This window comes from Sminthopsis crassicaudata, chromosome 2 (assembly GCF_048593235.1).
Source record: "Sminthopsis crassicaudata isolate SCR6 chromosome 2, ASM4859323v1, whole genome shotgun sequence".
NCBI lineage: Eukaryota > Metazoa > Chordata > Mammalia > Dasyuromorphia > Dasyuridae > Sminthopsis > Sminthopsis crassicaudata.
In genome coordinates, this window is record NC_133618.1 from 158,564,021 (window position 1) to 158,585,079 (window position 21,059).

General features: G+C 34.1%; 1 protein-coding gene and 1 pseudogene across 4 annotated transcripts in view; both read right to left on the reverse strand.

Annotated features, from left to right (window-relative positions):
• The window catches only part of CFAP61 (cilia and flagella associated protein 61), a 329,189-nt gene that overhangs the window by 26,282 nt on the left and 281,848 nt on the right, over nucleotides 1-21,059 (reverse strand). The gene's annotated exons all lie outside the window — the stretch shown is intronic.
• LOC141555022 (pleckstrin homology domain-containing family A member 3 pseudogene) lies at nucleotides 17,736-20,689 on the reverse strand (annotated as a pseudogene).

Below are 21,059 nucleotides of genomic sequence, written 5' to 3' on the forward strand. Positions count from 1 at the left end.
GTTTTAAGGAAAAGTATACATGTGGTTATTATGGAAGTCAGTTATTGATGCATATCAGTACTATTGGATTAGTGCAACTTTTGAATATGTTAAAAACTTGCCTACAAAAAATAAGAAAAATTGATGTGGAAAAATGTATGTTCCAATCGCTTTGAGAGTATAGGAATGCTCAGATTCCTTAAAAATAATCCTTTCCATTGGTGGTCCAATCTATTCTTTAAAATCTCAAGGAAATTTCAAATTTTTCAGTCTATATAAGTATAGTCTTCAACAAATTGCACTGTCAAAAGGTGTCCATTTGTTTAGCCTAAATATCATCTTTTTTTTTCCTGAGTATTCAACATGGCTCAGACTCTTTGGGTGCAATACTTTCTGGAGATGAAAGTAGACTAGTTAGTCTCCAATGGTCTATTTTGCTACCGTTATCCTATAACATTGGTTCTTCAAGCTTTCTCATCTGTAGACTGAAGAAGCTTTTTCAGGTTTTGAAAGTGAGGATCATTATCTAATGATCTCATTATCTAATATGCCTCTTCTCTTCACTTTTGAGAAAACTGTAGGTAAGTTAGAATCCCTGCCTGTGTTGAATTCTCATCAGTAATATGTAGGATAGCAATTTATATGCTTCTTTTTGAGACTGTCAGAGGACTAGTGTTGTGCCAAGGTATAGATATCAGTTCTTTATACCTAGGTAATTACATTATCAAATTTTGCTGGATATTATTGAAAACAAAGTCACTTTAACAGTCTGAAGCATGAAAACCACTCACCCCTAATTCAATAAGTAAGCTACTTAAGTATTATAATAAGTCACAAGTAAGAATAGATTTTGTATCATATTATCAAATTTGATTTTCATTAATGCAAAATGAATGTCTTATATGAAGCACTTTCATATCATATTAATGATATGATAGCAAACAGTATTCACTGGTTGCTAAGTTACATGAGGACCCTCTAATTATCTCTTCTGCACTTCACAGGACATAGAGAGAAGATGCCAGTGCTCTAAGGTTATTTTCTATATCTTGGCAACCCTCTCTGCTAGAAAACAAAACTGAGGGCTGGGTGGTCATAGAATTAATGATATTGTCTTCACAGTAAATATATACTTTCCTATTTATTCCAAACTTTTAATTATTTTAGTATGTAAGGAAGATTTTTAAAATGAATTTAAATATTAAGCAATAATCCATATTTCTCTTCCTGCTTGGATGAGGCAAATGGTTCTGCTCTGAATCAAGAAGGGGCTATCATATGTACCATAGTTGATTCTTAAAGAACTGAGGAAAATGCATTAATGTTAAAGTTTTGCATGTATTCATTCATTTTTAATAAGTTAGTGTGTGTAAATTTCAGTTCTTGAGGTTCCAAGGAGAGTGTTACTGAATGACATACCATTTTGGATGAAAACTGTGTGGGTGCTGGGTTATAGAGTTTGGGATGAACTGGAAATATAGGTTTTTAATCTTAATTTCATTTAACTTCTATATAACTTGTTTTATCTATCCACAAAATAAGAATCAAATGAACAATTTTATCTTCCTTCACTGCTATTCTAGATCACTTTGATATTAATGGATCAAATGAAAAATTATATTTTATAATACTTCAAGCTGTTAGAAAAAAATCACATAAAAATAACTAGTGACATTATTAAGTTTACTTAAACAAATATGGATTGTGAATCTAATACATTCAGTATTGTGTTCTGGGTGCTACAGATATATAAACATAAGGAGTTCAGAGTTCATCAGAAAAAGATTAATATTTTTTAAGACAGATGAAATTAAACCATGGGATTTAGGACTAGAAGGGACCTTGGGAATCATTAAGTGCATTTCTTGATTTTATAGGAGAGGAATCTGAGATTTGGAGAGATTAAGTGGGCTTTCTATTGTCACACAATTAGAAGGAAGAAAGAGTATTGTGGATGGAATTTATCTCTTTTTTTTTTTTTTTTCTACTATGACACTTTACTTTCTAAGGTATGAGATCGTGATGGGTACAGTTCAAACTATACCTTTTTTAGTCAGATGAAAATATTAGAAATGAGGAGAAGCCAGGTTGGTTAAGTAAAAGCAGAGGTCTCCCAAGTTACACTCCAAATAACTTTAAGTTGGAGGAGCAGAACCAATGAAAGCTTAGGATGAAACAATTTTCCAGCCCAATACAACTAAGGAGGCTGGCAGGAAAGATCTATCTCACTGGGGTGAGAGTGGAATTCAGTGCTCTGCTGTACTGGATGACTTCCCACACTTCTTTAGGCTCCAGCAAGCCAGCAGAAGGCCTTGGAAATATGTGGCATCTTCCAGAGCTCTTTGTACACAGATAGTAAAGAGGTCAGATAACTGATCAGGAGATTACAGTTTGCAGTCACTGAATTTAAAATTCTGTTGTATTGTCCATATAAGGTTCTGAATCACAGTCCCAATGTAAGAAGGAGCACTAATGTAACTAGTGCTTGTGGCCCCAGAAAATGGGGACCCTGCTTACAGTTTCAAGGCAGAAAAAAGTGCTTGCAGTCACACAAAGACCTGAGCACAAGCAAGGAAAACCATGATCACTCTTCTCTTTAGATAATGCCATTTTGAAAGACTTAAAAACTTATAGACCTCCAGAACTAGCTTGAAAAGATAAGAATAAAAAAACCTGAAACTTGGGACAGAGCCTCCTCCACTTCAAGGGCAGAGCCCAATTTTAATATAAAGTTATAAGTCAAGAAATAGGCTAGAAAATGAACAAACAACAAAAGACATGGAATTCAAATCTGTTAAATTGTGAATCACTTTTATACCCCTCTCTCCCACCCCTATTTTGTGGAAGAACTCAAAAAGGATTTTAAAAATCAAATAAGATAGAGAAAATTTTTTGACACTTGTGAGAGAGTAAAGCTTTTGGTTTGGGGGTCTAAGTCAGAGGGAAGACCTGATATGAAGCTAGAGGTACCAACTTCCACAACCCAGGATTAGAGGTGCTTACATTAAACTTCTGATTTAAAAAAAAGAACTGGAAAAAAGGAAGAATCCAATCATACAAACTTACTATGAGAATAGGGAAGACCCAAGTTCATCTTCCAAGTAAAAAAAAAAAAAAGTTGCTTCTACTCCAAAGAATAATGTTAAATGGCTTCCTACTCAGAGAGAATATAGAAGAATTCAAAAAGAATTGAAAATTGAATGAGAGACATTGAGGAAAAACTAAAAAAATCCAAAAAAAATGAGATTATAAAAAAAAAAGTTAGCCAACTAGAAAATGAAATACAGAGTCTTAAAGACAAAAATAACTCTTTGAAAATTAGAATTGGACAAGAAGAAGATAGTGAAACTATAAGAAACCAAGAAACAACAAAACAAAATATAAAGAATGAAAACATAGAATAGAATGTGAAAGATTTTATAAGAAAAATGATGATCTGGATAATAGATCAAGAAAAGAAAATATAAGAATAATTGCACTATCTTAAGCTGTAACCAAAAAAAAAAGAACTTTGACAAATAATTCAAGAAATAAAGAAAATTTTCCTGGAGTAAGAGAACATGAGGAGAAAGTAGAGATGGAAAAAAAATCCACTGATCATCATCTCAAAGAGATCCTTTGTGGAAAATATAAAGAAATATTATTGCCAAATTTTGAAACCCCCCAGATCAAGGAGTGCATAGCATAGAACAAAAGAATAATCAATCTACAAGGAAGAAAAGAAAAGATAGAAGATATATGCTTTTTGACATGGAAATTTATTGTTATATATTTTGAATCATCCTTGGTGCTAGGCACATCACAATGTTTTGTTTTGCTTTTTATTTTCTTTTTCTGTCTTTATCCTGCTTTTTTCTTTTCTACTTAGTTCAAAATAAAATTAAAAAGGAGGGAAAGAGTACTTTGTCCAATTATATGTCCATAAATCTAATAATCTAAGTAAGATAGGTAAATAATTTACAAAATATAAGTTACCTAGATTAACTGAAGAGAAAACAAAATACTTAAATAACCCAATTTTAGAAAAAGAAAGTGAGTAAACTATCAATGAACTCCCTAAGAAAAATTCCCCATGACCTGATGAGTTCACAAGTAAATTCTATGAAACATATAAAGAATATTTAATCTAATACTATTTAAACTATATAATGGAAAATAGACAAAGAAGATGTTCCCTATTAGATCCCTTTAATTAAATAAATATGGTGCTGATACACAAACAAGAAAATAGAGAAACAAAACTATAAACAAATTTCATAAATGTGTTGATGCAAAAAATTTAAATAAAATACTCATAAGAGATAACAGCAATATATCATAAAAAGCATACACTATGACCAGATGGGAGTTATACCAAAATGCAGGGATGATTTCTATTAGGAAAATCATCAGCATAATTGTCCATGTCAGTAGCAAAACAGACAAAAAAATCATATGATTATAGATGTAGCAAAAAGCTTTTAACAAAATATTTATTTAATCTTATTTTTAAAAAAGACTAGAAAGTATAGAAATAAATTAAGTATATAATGGGCATAAGCTAGAAACCTTCCCAATAAGACTGGGGTAAAGCAAGTTTTCCTATTATCACCATTCTTTTTCAATTTTGTAAAAAAAATGCAAGTTTTAGTAATAATAGGAGAAAAAGAAATTAAAGGAATTAAAATAGGCAATGAGGAGGGGGAAATTATCATTCTTTGCAGATAATATGCAGAAGCTAGTTGAAATAGTTAATAACTTTAGGAAAGTTGCTGAATATAAAATCACAAATTATCTTCGATATATTATCAATAAGGCAAGAGATAGAGAGAAATTCCTTTTAAGACGGAAGAACAACATGAATACACAAAATACTTTTCACACAAATAAAGTCATATCTAAACAATTGAAGAAATATAAATTATTTATGGATAGACCAAGCCAATATGATGAAAATGACAATTCTATCTAACTCAATTTACTTATTTCGTGCTTTAGCAATCATACTACCAAAGTTTATTTTACATAGCTAGAAAGAATGGTGAAAAAATTCATCTGGAAGAATAGTCAAGAATATAAAGAAAAACAGTGATTTAAAAAAATGTGAAGGAAAGTAGCCTAGCAGTACCAGATCTCAAACTGTACTCAAAGTAGTAATCATCAAAATACTCATCAAGAAATAGAGTAGTGGAGCAGTGAAACAGATTAGCTACATAATACATAGTAGTTAAATGACCATAATATTCTAGTATTTGATAAATGCAAAGAGTCAAGCTTTGGAGGCAAGAAATAACTGTTTGAAAAAAATTGCTGGGAAAACTGAAAAGCAGGTTGATTGATAGAAATTACATATAGATCAGCATTCACACCATATACTAAGATAAGGTCAAGATGGGTTTATGATTTAGGTATAAAGGGTGATATAAGCAAATTGAAGAAGCAAGGTACATGTCAGATCTATGGATAAGACAAGAATTTGTGACCAAATAAGATAAAGAGCCCCATGGAATATAAAGAGGACAATTTTGATTACATTAAATTGTAAAGGTTTGCACAACAAAACCAATGTAGCCAAGATTAAAAGGAAAGCAGAAAACTGGGACTTTGTTTTTTTACAAATTACATAAAGATCTTACTTTTCAAATATATGGAGTACTGAGGTCAAATTATAAGAATGAATAATTTCCCAGTGAATAAATGGTCAAAGGCATAGTAACAGGCAATTTTCAGAAGAGATCAAAGCTACCTATAGTGATAAATGGAAGTATGGGGAAATTTTCCTTCTCTGGAAAAATTTGATCCTCTAATTTATCTTTTTTCCCAAGTTCCATCTGAATGTTATTTAGGGTAGTTCTCTCATATTGTTGTCACATGACCATATTTTCATCTATAAAGTCCATCAGTCTGTCTCAAAGTGAGTTGAGCTGGAACTACCAATATTACTTATTTTAATTTTTAACTTTTTATTACAGCTTTTTATTTACAAGATATATGCATGGGTAATTTTTCAGCATTGAGAATTGCAAAACCTTTTGTTCCACTTTTTCCCCTGCTTCCCCCCACCCCCTTCCCCAGATGGCAGGTTAGACCAATTCATACTAAATATATTAACGAACAATATTACTTATTTTTTTTAAAAAAATTGTCCTACACTCATATCTTATACCATAAACCACAATAAACTCAAAAGGAATATCTGAATATTAAAAGTCACACAATCAAATAATTAGAAGAAAGAAGCAAATAACTTTCACAGTTATGGACAAAACTGAATGAGAGATAGAGACTATTGCACAACATTAAAAAATTTCATTGAGAAGAAAATGTAAAAGCTTTTACACAAATTTTAAAATTTTTAAATAATTCTTAAAAACAAATAGAATAAAAATAAGTATTGGGAAGCACTCAAAAAACCTGCTTCAAATTCTCAAAAAAAAAAAAAAAAAAAAAAAAAAAAAAAGAAAAGAAAAGAAAAGAAAAATTCTTAACAAGTTATATGGAAGCACTCAAAAAACCTGCTTCAAATCAATGATAACAGGAATGATACAAATCAAAACAAATGATGCCTATAAAATTTGACAAAGATGAAAAAAATATGAGTAGGATCAGTACTTAATTCCTATTAGTGGAGCACTGAATTGTTCTAGCATTGTAGAAAGCAATTTAAAATTCTGTTAAGAAAGTAAGTAAAATACCCACACCCTTTGATTCAGCCATCTCATTGCCAAGGCTAATTACCAGAAGAGGTTAATGATAAACAGAAAGATCCCCTATATACCCAAATAGTTATAGCAGGACCTAGAGTAGCAAGAAGCTAAAAACAAAGCTTGATTGACTAAACAAAAACACAGAAACAAAAGACATTCTCTCCTAATGATACGTGTCATTGAGAACAATGTATAAATTAATGAAAACAGCATTTCTGTAGTCTGGAACCTAAATTCTGGAGCCCAATAGCTACAATTATAAATTCCATTGACATAATTGTGGAGGTTCAGATAATTTAGCCATATGTTAAGATATTGTCATACTAGTATAAAGTGAAAGTATAGGGAAAGAAATGGATTTTGAGCCAGAAGACTTAGATTGAAATCCACACTGTACTAATTTACTACTGGAATGACACCTGGACAAGTAACTTAATTTCTCTGCTCATTTCTACATCTGTAAAATGAAAGTATTGCTTATATTATCTGTAGAATATCTCATGGTTCTATTTCCTATGGTCCTATACAACTTCATTAATACACTAAATTTTTTTCACTTAATAGTATTTTATTTTTCCAATTACATATAATGATAATTTTCATATTCATTTTTTAAAAAAATTTGAGTTCCAAATTTTCTCTTACCTTTCCCCTCCCCCAAAAGGCAAGCAATCTGATATAGATTATAGATGTACAATCATTCTAAACATATTTCCATGTTAGCCATGTTTATAAACTGCATTTCTATCATAACTGTGAAGTCAAAAGTTATATAAATTTAAACAGAAGTTCTGGGATATGTGTTAAATGTTTATATGCCTTTTCATTTGTTATTTTGAAACTTGCAATATCATTAACTAGGAAGAATATCAAGTAGCCTGTTTTACATTTTATCCAAGGAAAGTTAGAGATGACTGAGTTCAATAAAAAAGCCTTTAATATTAAAAACCCTAATAAAAGAACAAAATATGCTCAGCTGCTTCTAAAGTCTTCATGCTTAGGTGCTTCGTGCTAACACTTCGTGTTAGCACGAAGCACCTAAGCATGAAGACAGGGTATAGTGCAAAACTTGTTAAATTATTTAAGATCTAGGTGAGATCTCCTATTCAATAGATAATTGGAAAATTGGGGGATAGCCTTGTTAGTTAATGAATCTGACCATCAATCTTTGACTCCATCTAGGTATTTACATTTGGGGGTTCACAGAACTATCCTTCAGATAACACCCATCATCTGAGAGGCTTAAAGTCCCTGAAGATCAGGGCACACAGTTGCAGAATGTCCATTTCAGCCTCAAGAAGGAGTTCTAGTTTGGCTCAATTAGCACATGTAGAAAACCTGCAGCATATAACCTCTGGTTGTCAGATAGGACTGCTAATGCCTGGAAACTAATCATGTTAGCAACAGAGGACTAAGGCTTCTCATCAACATCCTGTCAAATTTGCAGCATGGTGCACATTTTCCTACTTGTTCTGAATTTTCTCTTAATGATTAAAGTATGGATTATTAATGCTGTGACTCTTTGGGATCTCAGTGTGACAACTCTGGGCTCAATTTTGTCTTCAAAGCTCATGGCACAAATTTCAGGTACGTCCAACAGTGCTAAGGCAGCTGGATCAGCTGTTTAGGTTGATGACGTAATCTGCAACTCAAAAATTATGCTTCACTCTTTATCATTGAAGGGTTCTCACTGTGATAAGTTAGGTGGCATTTGGATCTGTGAATCCTAATTCATAACACATTACCAGGTCTGATGCATAATAAAAGGTCAATAAAGTTTCTTTTAAAAAGTAAAGAAATGCAGTGGGGGCTGTTTGATATTACCTGTAATGGGTGGGGGCTTCTATTTTCACTTATAAAAATCAAATTAAGTCCAAGTATCCTTTTTTCCATATAAGTGGAAATAACAACCAAACTGGTCACACTTCAAGCCACCTTTATTAGGAGGCCCACATCTCAGATGGCACAGAGAGACAAAAACATTGGGCACTAAAGGGTAATAGAAAAAGTGACACAGTCTTTGTGTAACATACCTAGAACTGCAAGGGAATTTAGAGGGCATCAAACTAAGCTAGATAATTATATGACTTGTCTAGGGCCCCATAACTAGAATAGAGCTAAGGCAGATTTTGAATTTAAGATCTTCCAGACCCTGGTTTTATCCACTTATCTGCCTAAGGCAACACAGTGGGGAGAAATCCTGCTCTTGTTTCCAGTTCCTGAGGCCCACACTGGGTCTACTTAGTATGAAAAACAATAATAGAAACATTCTGGGAGAACAGAAGGCCTCCCAAAATCAGCAACAGCAATTCTCCCTCCCCTTCCCCAAACATCCTGCTCTCCTTTTTTTTTTTTCCTTTTCTTTTTAAAATTTTTTTACTTTCCTTTTTCTCTGTTTGTCTCCCTCTCTCTTTCCCTTTCTCCCAACTGGATTTCAACAGTGACTGACCATTTTTCATTATAGTGCCTTCTGTTTACCAGTACTCCAATACTGTATGTGGCCCAATGAAATGCACTGGTCATGCTGGGAGATTATTTACTTAATATAGGAAGGGAAATGGTACTCTTAGAACTGTCTCTTCAGGTCTACAAATTATAGATCTGACAGAGGACATCTAGGCTGCAAGACTATAATTACTCTGAATCAACTAGTTGTTCATAACTTTGATTATTGAATAAATATTAAGAAAAGAATAAAAACAGAAAAAAGATTGGTTTTAGTTTAAACATTTTAGTTTGACTCACCAGGTGCTAGCAGTTTGATTTGTTAATCTGTTTTCTAAGGCAGAGAGTGAAGAAATCAGCCTGATTCCAGAGCCAGAATTGGAATGGGACCTCAGAGGTAATCTAGTCCAGTTTATAGACAGAAAGGAATCTGTTATAATATCTTCAACAAATGGTCATTTACTTCTGCTTCAGAGGATTATGGATTGTGTACTGGAAGGAACTGTGGGAGATCATCCAACCTGTTCATTTTACAGATAGTTATTGATCAACTGAAGGTAATTTCAACTTTACTGCTTCTGAGGGGAGGTACCACACTTGAAGAACTCCAGGGAAGGGTAATACATTAGGAAGGCAAGCCATTGCCTCATTCTGCTTTTGGAAAGCTCTAGCTCATAGTTATTTAACTGGATCTATGTTTTGATCAAATTGGAAATTCCTTCCATTAATGCAGATTACAACCTATGTTTGCTTAATTTATGTGACACATTTACCTCATGCATGTTAATTATGGCTCTGGAAAGTGTCACTGGTCATGTCTATTCTAGGCTGTGAGAGTAGTCAGAGTGATTAGCCAGGGAAAGGCTCTTAATGAAACAAGTTACCTCAGAGGAATCTAGATTTTTGTCTTGAATGGCAAAAACTAAACAAAACAGAACAAAACTTATGACTTATAACAAGCGAATATACTGGAAGTGCCATGGACCTTCTAGGGCAGCTTACAAGATATTCAAGAGATGGTCAATCCTTATATATTAATGTGAATGAGAATAAATGCATAAAGAGTACATGGAATGGAGAAAATCATGCTTTAGCTAGAAAAACCTGATCAAGAGTCATTACTGATCAATCCTGAAAGTAACTGAATTCAATCCCTCTAGAGGAGTACTAGCTTGAGATTCACATTTATCTTTACTTTCAACTTATTTCCTCTTACCACTTCCTTCTCTAAGTGGATGTAACACATTTATTCCTTTAGCACAGAACAGTTTACTCAGGAAAGTATTTCTTCCTCCTTCCCTCCTCCTCACTTGAACATTCATTAAACACCTAAATTATCTGATACTATATTTGCATGTTAGGTGCTCAGAACCAAATAGATTCAATTATTAGTATTATTGGAACTGATCTTACACAGATACTATGCCTGAAACTGACTCCCTCTAAATTCCATAAACAAGAAGATACAAAAAAAGCTTTAAAATTATCAACTACTTAAAAAGGTTTGGAATGATTTATATAGCAATATATAAACATTGAGTCTAGGCCCTGGAAATAAAGAAAAAATTTAAATGAAGCAAACTAAATTAATTTTAAAAGTTGGTGACATCAAACTAAGTCATACTTTGATTCATGTAGAAACATTTAATCATCTCATTTCTGAAGAAAACATGTGCAGTTTAAACAGTTCTCTGGCTTATGAAGTATGTCTCCTTTATTATTAATAATAAATTCTAAATATTTTTCTCAGGTGATGATACTGATAAACTATGAGACAGTACAAGGAATCGAAAATAAGCAAATTTTCTGTGAGGTATAGTAAATTGACATTGACATATTGACATAATTGTCATATTGACATATTGTCAATAAAAATTGACAAATTGACATAATTTAAAATAATGTTTATGTAAAATATCAGTGAGGTTTTTAGAGATCAAAGGATAAAGTATATTTTACTATCAGAAATCTTATTTCAAAATAATTTGCATTTATTTTTAGGCATGGAAAGGATGAGGAAGCAAAGACTAGCAGTATTTCCAGTATTCAGAAAGGCTAAATTTGTTGATTTGTGGCTGATAGTTGAGCATGCTATAATTATGTTACCTTATATCTTATTTCATTTGTACAATGACTCTATGAGGTTGATAACATTATCTCCATATTACAAATAAAACATTGAGGATCAGAGATCATAGGTTAAAAATTGATTTCAGGTCACAATTTATTTCTGGACCACAACTTAAAATAAGGGAATAATAGTATCCTGGGCTAGGGATTGAGTGAATCTAACAAGGCTTGATAAGAATGTATTTATCTATAATTTATCACATCTAAATCAGCAGAGCTTTAAATTGACAAAGTTGAGGGGAAAACAGCTTATCCATATAAACATACACACACATATGTATATCTCCTGGAGGGATTTGTTTTTTATCTTTGTATCCCTAAAGCCCATCCCAATATCTGGTCCATATTAGGAGTTTAATAAATACTTGTTGATTAATATCTACTAAAATAACATATAGAGTAGCTACAATATAGGAAGAAGAGTAGCAATAGATATACAGAAATTTATAGAAGACAAAAAATAATAAACTGACAAATCATTATTTATTTATTAATAGTCTACTTTGTTTCAGGCTTTGAAAATATAAATATAAAGACAAAAAATGAAAGTTATAGTCCTCAAGGAAACTAAGCTACAAGGAGAGGATGTTGGGGATAGGGAACAACATGTATACATAATATATTTTATAATATTTATTATGTGTACATGTTCATTCTATACATAACGTGTGTATATATGTGTGTAATGGTAACTGAACATGGAATTTTAAGAGAAATTATTATATATTCATATATAAATGTGTGTATATGTATGTGTTTGTGTTTGTATAATTTGTTGGGGGAATTACTAACAGACTGAGAAAAGCCTCTTGTAGCAGGTAGTCTTAAAGCTAAGCTTTGAAGAAAGTAAGGGATTCTAAGAGGCAGAATATATTATAATCATAGTATAATATGATATATAATATAATAATAGTAAGTTAACATTTAGATAGATCTTACTATGTACCAGGCCTTGTGCCCAAGTGTTTTTAATTCTCTTATTTGATTCTCATAACAATTCTAGGAAATAGGTTCTATTTTTACCCCTATTTTAGAGATGAGAAAACTGAGACTCAAGTCACACACTAAATGTTTAAGGTCAGATTTGAATTCAGGTCTTCCTGACTCCAGGCCAAGAGTTCTGCCCACTATACCACTTAGCTCCCCCAAGTGAAAAAGAAGTGTATTCCAGGTGTGGGAGGGTATGGCATGTGTGAGAAATAGTCAGAAGGCAAATGAATCTGAAGGCCAGTGAATTTGAGGACAGTGTTGTATAATAAACCTGGAAAAGTAGACTTCAATCAGATTGTGAAGGGATTTAGATGCCAAACAGAAGAGTTTCTATTTTATCTTATTAACTAGAGGGAACCATTGTAATTTACTGAGCAGAAGAATGACGAGTTAAATCTGTGCTTTCTGTGTGTCTACATACATACACATATCACTTTGGAGTCTATGTAGGAGATAGATTGGGAAGGGGAGAGACTGTAGACAAGGATAGTAATTACAAAATCTACTGTAATAACACATGTGAGGTGAAGACCTGAGCTGTGGCAGTGGCCATATTAGTGCAAGAAAACGGACAAACTGGAAAGCGCTCTTAGAGGCAGAATATGAAAGACTTTGCTACCATTTGGACATGTTGGGTTGGGGAGGAGGAGGATTTGGGAGTGCCTGCAAGGCTTGTGTTGCCCACAACAGAAATAGGAAAACGAGAAAGAGGAGTAGGTTAGGAGAAAAGGTGCTGCTCCAAGTCCAGATCCAGAGTACCTATTTCTAGGGGTGATGAGAGGTGCAGTCATAGGCTCTGGCTGTGCACCGAGCAAGGAAGAATTCAGAAGTAAGCAATGTGGTTCTCATCCCAGGGCTCAGTTCTAGCCCCAATTCCAGGTTTCAGTTTTAGTGGAATAACCAGACCAGGAATTCCAGACTAAAAGAGAGCTTGCAGCTCAGTCATTCCAAACTATGAAAACCTCCTAGCAGCTAATAATGGACAAGTCTAGCAGCAATCTATTGAAACTTATAACCAGAGACAAGCTAGCAAAGGTTTTGATCAGATGAAAATTTGGCTCAGGAACTTGCAGAGCTCTGACCAGGAAAATAGTGAGGGGGCTTCAATAAGGATCACTTTGAGAATACTGAAAAAACTTAAGGACTTATTTGTGTAAAAGTATGAGGGTCAAAAAGAATTCACTGTTGGAGAAAAATTTCTGGAAAACAGGAAAGCAGTTTAATAAATACTAGATATAGACTAACATTTCACACTGTATACTAAGATAAAATCAAAATGGATACCTGATTTAAAAATAAAGGGTAGTATCATAAACAAATTAAAGGAACATGCAATATTTTACCTGTCACATATATGGAGAAGGGAAGAATTTATGAATGAACAAGAGACAGAGAGCATTATGAGATGTCAAAGAAATGATTTTTATTACATTAAATTTAAAAGGTTTTGCTCAAATAAAACAAGTGCATCCAAGATTAGAAGGAAAACAGGAAACTGAGAAAAATATTTCTATAGGAAGTTTCTCTGGTAAAGGCCTCATTTCTCAAATATTTAGAGAACTGAGTCGAATTTGTAAGAATAAGAATCATTTTCCAATTTTTAATATAGTAAAAAGATATAAAAAGGTAATTTTCAGAAATTTTTATAGCTTTGTGAAACATGTGAAAAATACTCTAAATCACAATTGAGTAGAGAAATGCAAATCAAAACAACTATTAAGTATGACCTCATATTTATCAGATTGTTTAACATGACAGAAAAGGAAAATTATAAATGTTGGAAAGCAAGTGGAAAGCCTGAAACACTAATGCACTGTGGTAGAATTGTGAACTGATCTAACCATTCTGGAGAGCAATTTGGAACTATGACCAAAAAACCCATCAAACTATGTGTGCCCAACAATGCCGCTACTAGTCTTAAATCATAAGGAAATCAAAGAAAAAGGAAAAAGACCCTGTATGCACAAAAATATTTATAGTGGCTCTTTTTGTGGTGACACAGAATTGGGAAATTGGAATGGATGCCCATCAATTGAGAAATAGCTGAACAAATTGTGGTATATGATTGTGATAGAATACTATTGTGCTATAAGAAATGACGAGCAGGATGATTTCAGAAAAAGATAAGAGAAGACTTGGATTGAACTGATAAAAGGGAAGTGAGCTCAGCCAGATGATGTACACAGTAACATAATAGTATATGATGATCAACTATGAATGAATAAGCTGTTTTCATCAATACAATAATAGTTAATTCCAAAGAACCTATGAAGAAAATTACTATGAACCAATGGGGTCAATGCAGGCCATAGCATAGTTTTCCTTTCCTTTTCTTTTTTTTTCTTTCTTTTTTTGATCTGTTCTTTCTTTCAACATGGCCAATATGGAAATGTTTTGCATGACTACACTGGTATAATCTATACCAAAGAGACTTCTGAGGGATGGAGATAGGGAGGAATGAAATTTATAACTAAAAAATTTTAAGTTTAAATTATTTTTACATGTAATTGAGAAAATTCCTTTTTACACACACACACACACACACACACACACACACACACACACAATTTCATTTGTTTTAAAATGAACAAATCCACTACAATAACCTCTTTTTCTGATACAATTCAATTAGCAACATGTACACATCTTTAATTTTGTTGGCTATAAATAAGAATGTTTTCCTCTCTTTTTGATGTGGCAGAAGGTATTAAATATGAAAATTAAATACTTCATATCAACAGGTTAGTATCAACAATTCAGAAGCACCATTTCCACATCTGAAGGACAATAGTTTGGTTTTATTAAAAAAAATTCTTGATATGCTATGTCACATGGGCTAAAGATATATTAAGATTTTATTCCTTTTTTTCTTCAAGGAAGACGTGATCACTATCCATCACTGCAATAACATATTTTTAACATGGGTAAGTGACCAATTAGTCCATGGCACATTTTACACCTGTCAGAATGAAACCTGTGCAAAAGGTTCCATGTTTATAAGCAACAATACATACTGATGATGCCTCAATCTTTTGAAAAAAAAAAATAGTCTTCTACTGGCTAACTTACTTGCTTTGCTATTACTTAATTTCCCCCTCTCAAGAATCCTTCCCTCTTTATTATTTTCCCATTAATCTACATACCTTATCTCACTCTCATTAATTTATAAGCCCTTCTATATCCTACCTTATCCTACTCTGCCTCCTTCCTTCCTTCCTTCCTTCCTTCCTTCCTTCCTTCCTTCCTTCCTTCCTTCCTTCCTTCCTTCCTTCCTTCCTTCCTTCCTTCCTTCCTTCCTTCCTTCCTTCCTTCCTTCCTTCCTTCCTTCCTTCCTTCCTTCCTTCCTTTCTTCCTTCCCTCCCTGAGGCAACTGAGGTTAAGTGACTTGCCCATAGTCACACAGCCAGGAAGTGTTAAGTGTCTAAGACCATGTTTGAACTCGGGTCCTCCTGACTTCAGGGCTGGTGCTCTATCCATTGCACCACCTAGCTGCCCCCCTCTTATTTCTTTACAGGTTTTGGAGGGTGCTACACCCTACTTGATTGATTTTATATGTATGTGTGCATATGTGACAGTATGTATGTAATGTTCCCTCTTTAACCATTCCTAATATGACTAAGAAAGATTTCAGAACTACCAGCCTTCCTTCCCCATCTAACTCCTTTTTATCAGTTCTTACACCTCATACCACATTCATATAACAATTACTGTTTTTAGTTTTTCTTAGTTTTTGGTTTTGCTTTTTATAATTACATCATACTCAACCCTACCCCAATCTTTCATTTGGACTACCCAACTACTAATGATAATCTTAGAGATATGGTTTACATTTACACATATAAAACATAAACAGTTTGTCCTTATCAAGTCTCTTGGAAATTAATCTTTGTGTTGGCTCTTCCATGTTACATTTTCTATTGAATTCAGTTTTGTTTGCAATAAAATCCTGAAAGTTTGACTTTTCATTGAATGTCAATTTTTTCCCATTCAATATTATCCTTAATTTTGCTGGATATAATATTTTAGGCTGTGACTTGAGTTCTCTTGATTGTTGATAAAGTATTCCAGGACCTGCAGTCTTTTATCATAACTGGTGATGTCTTATGTGACTCTATTTGTGGTCCCAGCACATTTGAATTATTTGTTGTTGCTTGTAAATTTTTTTCTTTGATCTGGGGGCTTTGAAATTTAGCAGTGATGTTCTTGTATGTTTTTATTGTAGGATTTCTTTCAGGTGGTAATTGGTGAATTTTTTATTCTATTTCTACTTTCCCTTCTATCAGTTTAGGACAATTTTCTTTAATTATTCCTTATATTATTCTATGTAGGTTTGTTTGTTTGGTTTTTTTTTTTGGTTATAGTTTTCAAGTAGACCAATTATTGTTATGTTTTCTCTTCTTGATCTATTCTCCAAATCTATTGTTTTTCTTATATCTCACATTTTCTTCTATTTTGTCCTTTTTTCTATTTTGTTTTATTATTTCTTGATCTTTTATAACTTCACTTGTTTCTCCTTGCCCACTTCTAATTTTCAAAGAGTCCTTTTCTTCCTAATAAATTAGGATATCCTTTTCTGGTTGCTTAACTTTTTCATAAAATTTTTTTCTTGTTCTTTTTTTAGCTTTTCCTCAATCTCTCTCATTTGATTTTTAAAGTCTTTTTCGAATTCCTCTATAAATTCTTTTGGGACGGGTAACCAATTAAGGTTACTCTTTGGGATAGGAGAAGTTTTTTTGTTTTTTGTTTTTTTTTAACTTTGGTATCCTCCTCAGTCTTCCTATTTGCATGGTATTTTCTATGGTTAGGTTTTTTCTCCTTTGCCTTCTCTTAAAAAAATAAATTTCCTAGTTTAATAACCTCTAATCCTGGGATTGGGGGATGGGGATGGTACTTCTGGCTTCAGGTCTTTTTCTTCAGTTCTCCCCTCTAGCCTGGAACCCTAAACCAAGAACATCATCCTCCTATAAGTGCCTGCAACCAGCAGCCTCCCTTCCCCGCTGCTTTGTATTCACCCAATATGTGCTGGTTCTTTCTCACCCAGGCCAGTGTCTCAGCAGCACAGCTGGGCCTGGAATACTTTATTAGCTGAGGTTCTCTCAGCCTTCCCAGACTCAAACCCATGACTCCACACTGTTAGAGAAATAAAAGTTCCTGTGGTTGGTGCTGAGGCTATCTCCAATCCAGTGTGGTCCAAGGCTCTCTGCTTGTTGTTTCACTGGAACAAGCCTGGAGAGGTTTATACTTAACAATGGTTAAACCTGGCTCCTGGAGTCTTTCTTCTGGGCTTCTCTGGTGGTCCCAGAACTCATGAGGACTCCTGTTCTGCCCCAAGTCTTATTTTTCATGGGTCTATGTTTGCCCTGAGGCACAATTTTGTTTTGTTTGTGAGGGAAATCTGGAGAGCTTGGAATTTCTTACCTACTCAGCCATATTCTCAGAAGCCTTTCCCATTACAGCAACTTTTGCACAGCAATATTTAGAAAAAAGTTGGACACTTCATTTTCCTCAAAAGCACATGGATGGTAGAATATCTTCCAGCTAGGATCTTTTTTTGGGACATGGTTCTGTTTTCTTCAGGAATGGTTACTGAACAAGTCTATATGTCTATCTAGTCTTCAGGGAGACTATCAGGGAGTTTGAGTAAATTCTTTTGGCAGTTGGGATATAGATTAGGTGAAGGCCTTAGTTCTTTTATAGTGTGACTATCCCCCCTCTGAGCTGTAAGAACCAGTGTTGTGGATGGAAAGTTTCAACATTTGAACAGGTGAAGGTAATGCAGGAGAAACAAAAGGATCTGGATGAGGTAACTGAAGCCTCTCTGGTTTAACCTTGGCATTTGCTATTCTCACCCAATCTTCCAGTGTGGTGCTGAATGTGTTACATGTGGCACTAACCACATTCTCTACACTGGGGAATTAACGACTGCCATTATGATGGACCAATTCCTCATGGTGTGAACTTGCTGGGTCACAGTACAGTGGAAGTTCTGAGTTTGGGTCTTCAGATTCATTGGTTTCATTTCTTTCTTTTTCCTTTTTTGCTTTAGTGGCAGTCAGAGAAGCTTTTGCACAGGCCAAACCGAAGAGCCAGCTCTGCCTCTCGCATCATTCACAGCTTTCCCTGGAATGATTAGTTCCATTCTTGCATTGTCTGCCGGGACTTTAATTTCACAAACTGCCATCTTTATGGTTTCTTTGCTCCCTTTGCACATGTCATCCTGTGAATCATAATAGGATAATATTCCATTATCTAAAATATACTGGCGAGCTTGCCAACCTGTGAGAGAATTGATCCACTTGTACAGAGCCCCCCCTGCATCCTTCAGAGACAGGTGCCCTGCATCCTCCTCAAGAGCCTGTAGGCTGGACCTCCTCTTCTCCAGGCACTGCTGCTCCTGTCAGGGCCTTCACAGCAGCAATGGGCTGCAGTGGGGAGAGGGCTTCGTTGTTCCCACCTGTGAGCCAGCGGGAGGCTGAGCTTGTGCAGGGCTGCCCTTGCCCTTCTGGCTCTCCTGCCTGCCTCTCTCTCTATCCTTCCTTCCAAAGATTCTTTTTTCTTTTTAAAGATATGGAGTAGTAGATGAGACCTTCTCTACTGAAAACAGCTCAGTTTTACTGGAACATAGTGAGGGAAGGGGTGAGATAAAAAAGTAATACTCAAAAGGAAGGTGGTGGCTATTTCATAGAAAACTTTTAATGTTGAACCAAGGAGATTCTATTTTATCTTAGCACAATGGGCAGTCATTTGAGCTGGGTATGGATATGTTTATGATCGAATCTGTATTTTAGAATTATCACTTTGGTCTGTCAGGCAGATCCACGAGAAACAAGAACAGAGTCACGACGTGGGTAGGGAAGCTATTGTAGCAGTGCTGAGAAGAGGTAGTAGAGTGGTGAGGAGATGGAGGAGAAATGTGGTGGAGAAAGGAGCAGCAGGGTCTGTCAGCTGTTTGGAAATGGAGGATGACTCCAGAGTGTAAATCCAAATGACTGGAAAGATTGTGGTGCCAACGAGAGGAAGAGAAACAGTGTTATCAAGAGTATACTGCAAGACCACTTGCACAGAGGTTTGGAATACAGATTAGAAATCTGGTCTTGGGGCATGATATAGTCTTTTAAAAAATTATTACATACTTTTTTCCTTTTTCAATTTCAATTAAATTTTTTTTCAATCAATAAAAACCTGCCTTTTTTTTCTTCCCATATCATTCACTGAGAAACAAAAACAAACAAACAAAAAAACCCAAAAAACCAAAAACTCACCTTACAAACCTGTAGTCAAACTAAAGATGTTCTTCATTGCCCAGGGAATGAGAGAATAGATGTGAGACTTTAATTAATTATATACATGTGTTGGAACTTGATCTAAAAAACAAATACAAAATAGCTAATAACTTCTTCAATCACCTAAATGTTATGATCATTTCATCTTTCAACAAGGAGAGGTGAGTTGTTACTCTGTACCTGTCATAAGCTAGTAGCAATTGATTGCTGAAGTAGAAATGGTGGAAAGCTTGATGGGGGTGAGGTTGAGAAGAGTGAAATTACTGTATTTTAGAGTTTGTAATAGAAAAAGAGGAAAGGCAGGTAAATTCTCATGGTGTGTCTTAGATTTTTGGCAACATAGATTTTAAAGGGTTCAGAGAAATGCTGGGTAGGATCCTATGGACCTAAAGGAGTACAGGAGGGATGGGAAACTGTCAGGGATGAAATTTTGAGAACACCAAAAGGAAGAATTTCAAAAAGGAGTTTAAAAAAGCATTGTTTTAAGAGAATATAGAAAACTTATCAGCAAATTTAAATTTTAAAGAACAAAAAATGAAAAATACAAAATCATAGCCTACATTTTTTAAATAGCGTAAGAAATAAAGCTCAAGCTGAGTGTACTGAAGAAAGGCAACAAAAAGGATTTTGGATTTTTAAGAAAGCAGTATTGAAATAAAGAGGATCAAAGATGAGAAAGGATCTTTACTTGGGATAATTGGTATATTGGCATGGAGTATGTAGAATGCTCATCTCTTATTTAGTTTGTGGTTTTTATCCAAAGAAAACCAGTGGACTGGAAAAGCAGAACTGAAATGTATAGGAAAGATGAATTTCTTGCTGCCTTTGATAAATCTTAAGTCATCAGACCAGACAAATTCTATGCCAAAGATGGGGGTGGGAGTAATCTTGTGGTTATAAGTATTAAGCTATTGTTGGTGACTCTTGAAGGATTATAGAATTAGAAAGGGTGTTATAGAATTGGAGAAAGACAAGTGTTCCAATTTTCAAAAAAGGGGACAGAATGGATTTTGCTAACTTTGGGACAATGACACTGACTCTAATTACTAGCAAACATTCAAAAATATATGAAAGAAATAGTAAATGAACACTAATAAAAGGGAACAGTAATCATATGATTAAAGAATAGAGCAGACCAACTTGGAAACTCTTCAGATATTTGAAGACAGTCACCATATTCCCCTTGAGTCTTTTTTTTTTCCTCATAGGTTAAGCATGTCCTCTTCTGCAATTGATCCTATGCCAGAGACTTAAGGCCGTTTATCATCTTTGCTGCGCTCCTCAGGGAACTCTCTAGTTTATCAATGTACTAATTAAGCTATGTTGCCCAGAAATAAACATAACACTCAAGACCATGTGTGATGAGGGCAGATCAGATTGGGACTATTACCTCTAGAGTTCTGGAAGGTATGATGCTTTTATAATGACAACTAAGACTGTAATTACTGCTAAATCACAAATTAGGTTCGAAACCTACTAAAAATTCCAGAATTTCTTAATATATGTGTTTCTCCCATCTCCTACTTGTAATGTTGAGTTTTTCTAC